Here is an 8,369-nt window from a genome sequence, read left to right on the forward strand (position 1 = left end):
AACAGTCATCCTACCTCAGCCTCTCGAGTGCTGGGATTACAGGTGTGCGTCACCACTTCCGGCTCTATTAGCACATTTCCATCATCTTCACATTGCTTGTGAGGAGTTGCTACATGTACATAACACAACCCAATTCTTCTTCCATTCCCTTCTCTACCCCTTCCCTCCATCTCTGGTCCCCTTTCCATCTGAGAAAGATCTCTCTCTATTTCCTATCATCTGTCTTTTATCTTGTTCTTTCTTTGTATTTTAGTTTTCTCATAAAAGAGAAACCACACAATACTTAAGCTTGCATGTCTGGTTTATTTCACTTAGCATCATTCTCTGAAGGTTCATCCAGTTTCCTATAAATGGCTCGTTTATTTTTCTTCATGGCAGAGTAATACTCCATTATGTATAAATACCAGATTTTCTTTATGCATTCATCTGTTGAGGGACATATAGATCTCTTCCAAGTTTTAGCTACTGTGAACTGTGCTGCTATAAATATGGATATTCATGTATCACTGTAATATTTTTGTTGTGGTTTGTGTCTGGGTGTCCCCCCAAAGCCTCAGGTGGTCATGGGGCAGGCTTTTAGAGTTTGATTGATTATGGGTGTGAGAGCTACACCCACCCTGGGTTGGATAGTTTGCATATATAAGAAAGAGGAAGAGGCTTCTTGTGGCCATTCCTCCCTTTTTTGTGCTTGTTGCCTTTGCTGTGTTCTGCCGCCATGAGCTGTAGCCCTCTGCCATGTGCCGCTCTGCCTTGTAACCTGCCAAGTATGGACTGAAACCTCCACAAACTGTAAGCAAAATGAACCATTCCTTCCTTAATTTTGGGCATCAGGTATTTTAACCCAGCAAAGAGAAAAAAGTAACCAAGACAACTGTGTCTTTACCTCTTCCAGGAAGATGTCTAGAAGGGGAATTGCTATATCAAATGGAGTTTCTAGTTTTAGTTTTTTGAGGAATCTCCATAGTGACTGTTGCATATATTTCTGAATCCCTTTATAATGATTCAGAGATGAGGTGGAGGCATGTTGACCACTATCTTGTGGACCATTGTATCATTACCACACATCAACAGTGACTCTTGTTTCAACTACTTTTGGGATAATTTCACAGCAGTGAATTGCAAAAATTTTTGACCACATGATTTAGTAACAAACACGGCTGAGTTATTTGAACACCAAAACATTGGACTTGTTATCTTAGGAGTTTTAGACATTGTATCAGATAAACCCTGTGACAAATATGCTAAATGCATGCTTCCTATGCGAACTGTTTCATGCCTAGTTGTTTACAGGTGATCTGCAAAGGTGTGTCTTCTGTCTTTTGGAAGGTGGCAATGTCTGGGAAGCACTGACCTTACCAGTGGAGCAGATGGAATGCAGGCCCAGAACACAGCGCTGTCTAACGTGGATGGCAAGAAGAGAAGCCATATTGAAGGGACTTTGGAAGGAATCGTTAGGTTGTGTTCATGTTTAGACAGACTTGTAAGAGGTATTCATGAAGAAACAGAGGTGAACATAAGTAATCAGTATGACTCCTGCTGATTTCACTATCAACTACAAAATAATATCCTATGCTATGAAATCTTTCTTTTATTTGTTAAAAAGCTTTATTCGTTGAAAAAGTACTTATTGGGAGCTTAATTTTTTGAGACACAGTACCTTTTTTGGGGCTACAATTGAATCAGAACAGCCAGTTGTTTAACTCATGAAAAGAACGATGAAAAGTTAAAATCTTTTCTTTTGCTCTTGATTTATATTTTGGGTTTCTCATATAACATGAATCATGTGATATTTAAGCTTGTGTGTCTGAATTATTTCAATTAATGTTATGGCTGCACAATGCATCCAATTTCTTACAAATGACTCAAATTTATCTTTCATTATGGCAAAGTAATACTGCATTGTGTGTAAATACCAAATTTTCTTTATATATTCATCAGTTGGTGGTTACACAGACCACTTGCAAGACTTACCTATTATGAATTGCACAGCTGTAGACATGGGTATACATGTATACACGTTAAAGACATGTCATATGATGCCTTTAATTCTTCCAGGAAGATACCTAGAAGGGGAATAGCTGGGTTGAGTGGAATTTTTAATTTTAGTTTTTTGAAGACTCTCCATACTGACTTCCATAGTGCTGTATGTGAGAAATCTGAAATATCATATTAAATAAAGAGAAAAATAAAGATTAATAATAGGAAGTAGAGAGACCTTTCTCAAAGGAGAAGGCAATCAAGATGTTGAAGAAGGGTGGAGGGAAGAGGTTACAAAAGGGGGTGAAAAAAGAATGACGATGTATTGCGTACATGTACCAAGTCCCCATCTGTAATGCAAACATCATGTATTATGAGCCTATACTAATAAAAACTTAAAATGCTGTGTGTGGGTGCATGTACATGTGAGATTTAACTGAACAGACATAGTAAATCTTATAAAAATGTGATTTTACTTCAACTTCTTTCTTTTATAGGTTTAGGATCTAGGGCTTAAATTATTTGTCCTAAGAAACCTTGTCATTCAATTTTGTAAACAAACCCTGCATTTCTCTAATTCCTTTCTAGTGCACTTTTTCTTCTTTCACATGGGTATTTTTTTCACTAACCTGTAAAACAATTCTTCAGTGAGGTTTTAAACGTTAGCATTTAGGGTCCACTTTGGGCACTTTTTAGGAGATCAACTGGGGCTCCAACCTATGCCCTCGGGTCTTTACCAAAGAGGTCAGCAGTGCACCTATCCCTTATCTTGCAATAATAGCAAACACATACACACACACGCACACACACACACACACACGCACACACACACGCACACACACACGCACACACCACTATTTCCCCTGCTGAGAAAAATCAAAAGTGCAGATGTAGTCTAGAGTTCTGAGACCTGTGCTCAAAATCTATTTCTGTCCCAGATGACCTTAGTGGAGCCACACCAGTTCTTTCCTGAAATGAGTGGTTTATTGATTGGCTTTTCATTGATTTCATTCACTATCTTCATATTAGGAAGCCACAGACTAATTAATGCTCAGAAAATAACACTAAACATCTTTATAGTGCAAAAATTTTCTGAAGTCATTTGAAGAGCTGTGTATTTTCTGCTAGCTGTTTTTCTAAAAATGAGTTCTATCATCACTCCACATTAATACTAACCTCAAATAAGCAGGTAGTTTTACTACTTATTGACCCCAAATAAGTGGCTAGTTGAGATTCTTACTTAAATCCAGAGACCTTCTTATGAGACAGTAACTGTATATTTATGCTGGTTATTGATTAACCAGTATTTAAACCTCTGTAGGTCTTGGAAATACTGCATTTGATATTTATCTAAAATTTTGTCTTTTAATGTAAAGTGTGATTGTCAGGATTCAAAGTTATAATAGATTGTGCAGAAAGCACTTTAAATTACATTGTTCAGACTAATTGGAGAAAGTATTATTCAGTAACAATGTATAGCACTAATTGCAATATTTCAAAGAAAATCTTTGTATTTTTCAAAACCTGCAAGTATATTAATCCTAGAACTATGATTCATTCCAAGGATATTTTATCACAAGTTCAGAATTTATACTATAACATTCTGTAATATAATTAGTACTCCAATAAAATATTTTGCTCTGAAGTACTTAATAAATGTACTCTATGAGTAATAATATTCTTAAAATAAATTCCAGGACAATTTTTGCAGTTCTTCTTTCAAAATAATTGCACATAATTCTAGAAAAAATATATTGGAGATGAAAAGCAGACAGGCTTTATTTCCTGGACTTAGCACATAGGGTAGCAATAGTCCATAATGAAACTGCTAGATGTGGAGGAAGAAAATGATAAAGGATTAAACTTAAAGGTTCAGAAATTCAGCTCAGTAAAAACCCACAGATTTTGCCTATTAGCTTCTATTTTTATCACAATTAATAGAAAAGCAGGAGAATTTGATTTTTTCTTTGTGTGTGGGGGTCTCACATCACTATCAAACTGCCAGTGTGATTCCTCATTAGATAGATAAACATGTCTAAGCTTAAATGACTAAGTCTCACCAATCTGATGCTCTTAACTCAATGCAACAACCCATTAATGCTTCTAAGGCTCCTTTATTTTTTTAGTGATTTATTTTATCTATTTATCCTCTGAGCTCAATATGGGAACGATATGAGCTTTATTATTTGAAAATCCTACAGGACGGGGGGAAAAAACCCTGTGTCATTCTAATGGAGGCAGTGGGTGTCTTCCTGGATTCCAACATCACAGAGATTGTAGACACAATCATTTTCTTTCGCTTTATAGCACTAGAGAATTATCTGCTTTGTTTCATGAAGCGTCACTATTTATGTAAAAAAAAGGCTACAATTTAAGAAACAGCATAAATAGTGGTCAGCCTTTTTCAGGTGACATTTTAGTGCCCATCTTGTAGACATTCCTTTTAATGCTGTCAATATTTACAATGGGATAATTTCACCGCTGAAAATCAATTTCATGTAAATGCCATTCGCTAGGAGTTCTGGTGATGAAGGGCCCTTCTCTCCAGCCTCTCTCCTTGTCTGTTAGGCTTTTTTGCTCTGCAGTTTATTATCTGTGCCTTCAGCCACACAGATGCTTAGGACACTGACAAGAATGATCTGGTGTGCCAATTAGTCTCAGAAAATCCCTTCTCTGAGACTGCGTGTAAATGTTGGAAATGACCATATTTAAGAAATTGCTAACATAGACTGAGTATTCCACTGCTGACCTTCTACGTTTATGCAAAATTTACGGCTGTTCAAGCTCATGTGACCTTACTGTTTTAATCAAATTATTTTGTTTCATTCTATATTATACATATTCCATTTCTGTCAGGCCTTCCTCCTTATTATGAGGTATGTAATATTTATTCTACTTTTCTTACTTTTTCTTTGTTCTTTTTGTTTGTCTTTGATGAATTTTCCTTTCTGGATGATTAACTTTCCTAAACATTACCCTGTCATGCACTGGCCAGGTCTCTGCATTATTCTCCCTTGTGTATATCCTCTCAGATGACCCTTAAGGGAGTGACATGTTCAGATCTGACACAGTGTTGGTACATAGGTGGCTGGTCTGCAATAAATGTGAAATCTCAGAACTCTTACTATCTGTGAGGAAGAGTCTGCTTATGTGCTAATGAGTTTACGAGAGGGTGTTGACTTTGAATATCAACCAACAGTTTATGAGAAGCACACATTTCTTCTTACCTTATAATCAGTGATTTCCACTTTTCGGTTCCATTTGGCTGTATCAATACACAATTCCAGTGAGGTTTGAGGTTGTTTGGTCCTTTTCTCCACAGTATTGTCCAAATTCCAAGAGACTTGGTACCAAAGCCATGGAGGAAAATCTTGCAGTTCTTAGAACGTAAGTACTCAATATTCTAGGTCAAAACTCAATCCCAGTAAGATATTCACTGGTCCATCAAGCTCTTGGTCATTCATTTACACAGGATGCTTTGAAGATACATCTGTGTCTTATCAATATGCCTGTGTTATTGGGCAGGATTCCAGGAGGTCATAGGGACCTCAGCTTGGCTTGTAGTTTGTGCTCTTGACATACATAACAGCAAAAGATTTTCTGGACAGGTCAATATGAGGCAGGGGCAGATTTATTAGACAAAGCTAGAAAGTAAGGGAAAATAGAGAGCTGGGTATGGTGATAGACAGCTCTAAGCCCAGCACTATGACAGGCTGAGGTAAGGGGATCTCAAGCTTGAGCCCAGCCTGGGCACCTTAGTAGGTGAGAATCTGTATCAAAATTTTAAAAATGGAGGTTGTGATGGGTATGTAATCGGTGCAAAGGCACTGAGTTGAATCAAGAGGAAGGGAGAGAGAGAAAGAGGGAGAGGGAGAGAGAGGGAGAGAGAGAGAGAGAGAGAGAGAGAGAGAGAGAGAGAGAGAGAGCGAGCAGATATTTCAATAGCTTTAGCAGCTGGAAGGACACAGTGGGATCCAGGGGTTCAGACTGGCAGGCTGGCAAAAGCACAAGGTCCACGGTCAGCTTGTAGAGTCACTGAGGTAGGCTAGAGTCCCCTTGATCATTAATTGTGTTCTGTTTCCAGAGCACAGAAGGAATCCTCATGACTTGAAGGATAATTTGGTTCACATGAGGTGATTGTCATTGCTCCTTTTTGAGGGGGGGATCTCACCATAGAGTGGTCTGCAAGGTTCCACGTTTCCTGGAACCCCAGGTGATTACAGGTTTGGAGTAATGGCTGGGTAGCTGTAGGCAATGCTTCAGAAGAATTGGAAGTGGACATTATATATACTGGTAATTGAATGTCCTTGTAAATCCTGAAAACTACTTTACTTTTATCTTGGTGTCTTCAGTCTTGAAAGAAATGAGATCCACTAGGTACATGCACGGCCAATAAACCTTGCAGTGCACACACTCCTTAAGAGATTATCATGTAGCGCTGAACAGGGACCTGGATCAAAATTTTAAGGCAACAGTGAGAAAAAAATTGAGTTTTCTTTTCTCCTTTCTACCTATCTTTATTTTTTGTATGCTACCTCAGCTCTCCTGCTTCCCGTGTCTTTATCTGGAAAAAGGTCCTGCTATCTCCCTCTGTGTTCATCTGGCATGCAAGGTAAAATTTCCTTGCTTCCTGATTTGATAAGTCTTCTTAGTATTTTGCCATTCATTTTTACAGAGTGCAGGATCACTTTCTTGGGGACTGATCAATATTTATGCCCCTGCTGTTTCTCTTCAGCCTTTTCTTAGTCCTAGAGATTCTAGTCCAGTCTGGATGGATGAAGGTTGTGGGTAACACATCCTTGCTCTTATTTGTGACATTTTCTTATATTCATCTTTTCTCTGCATGAACAGTTTGCATTCTCCAAGCAGTATCTCCCAAAAATCAAATGACTAAGGAGAAATCCATTACTGCTCTACTTAATACCATTACATCTCTTAAAGATAGTAAAAAGTCATAAGCATTTAAACTTAGCTACATGTTTAAATGTGGAAGGCCTGTATGGGCAAGGGGAGAAATGCTGGAAAAGATGTATGAAAAGTACTTACAAAGGTATTTTGGAAGCCCTAAATGTATGTGGTGACTATATTCTGATACATTACTCTTCACTTCTTAATAACACTCGGTAATTTCCTGAGGAGGTGTGGCAGGTGTGGCATTATTGGATCTCCTGTCATGTTCTGGACCATGATGTTCACATGGTTAGAATATGTTGAATTCTCCTGAACAATTGACTGATGGTTAAACATTTGTTCAATAAGTGTAGCTGATTGCTAAATACTAGAAGGATGCACACCTTATTCTAGGATCTATCTCTTATGATGTTCTTCACCTTAACCAGAGTTAGGTAACACTAAGCCACAAACCAAGTATGCTAAATGACTTGTTTCATACTTCTGACACATGTATTGTTTGTCACATACAGTGAAAGTGAGTTTATAAAACTTTATATGCAAGGGGTATGTAACCAAGAAACTTAAGGGCCTTAATGGAAATGAAGGATAAAGAGTTCAGTAGTTTCTGGTTGTGATAAAGTAATAAAATGTACTAAGGGCTTATGTGTGAACTTTGCATTAAAGGAATTTTCAACACTTTGAATACAGGTATTAACAAATAGTTTAAAAAAACATTTTCTTCACTCTTCTTTCAATTATAAAAAGAGATTCACTGTACTAAATCATTTTGGAGATTTTGTTTCCCAAATTGTAAAATCAGGTATATATACACCTGGGATAATTAGGCAAGGTAGAAATAGATTTTTTTAATCCCTTCAGCAAGTTTGTATCTTATTTTTAGGGGGGCAATCATGATGTAGTTATTAGGCAGACTTTAATCAAACACCTCTGACATTAGCTAAGATCACCTGTAATGCTAGTGCCCGCTTAATTACTTGACAGTGGACGGCACGGTAGCCTTTGCAAGTAGGTATTTAATAAAGATGGTGTGTTTTAATATACTAATGTACTTTACATGGGGATTTTTAATTATGCCAGCTGCTTATTTTAGTTATGTCAACCTCGCTACTAAGCAAAGGCCCATGGGTAGGTTTGATCCCTGCATTAACCACTTAGGTCATCATTGTTCTATTGCCAGAGGGTACAACATTAAACACTAGCAACCAGCTCACAGTGTTCTGCTATTGGCAATCAGCAGCTTACAGAAAGAGAACATAAGTACTGTAGGTAAATCTACCTTTGTGACTACTGAAACAAGCCTACATCCAAGGATACAGGTGGTAGGCTATTAACACCTTCCTATGGGGAGGTTAATCTGTATTTATATTAAATGATTTTAAGCACATGCATTCAGCAGTTCAAAGACCTTAACATAGGATACCCTGTCATCTATACCAATTGCATTAAACCATGAATTTTCAAAAGTAAATGCTAAAAGG

This window comes from Chinchilla lanigera, unplaced genomic scaffold (genome assembly GCF_000276665.1).
Source record: "Chinchilla lanigera isolate Chin_1 unplaced genomic scaffold, ChiLan1.0 scaffold00039, whole genome shotgun sequence".
Classification (NCBI taxonomy): Eukaryota; Metazoa; Chordata; class Mammalia; order Rodentia; family Chinchillidae; genus Chinchilla; species Chinchilla lanigera.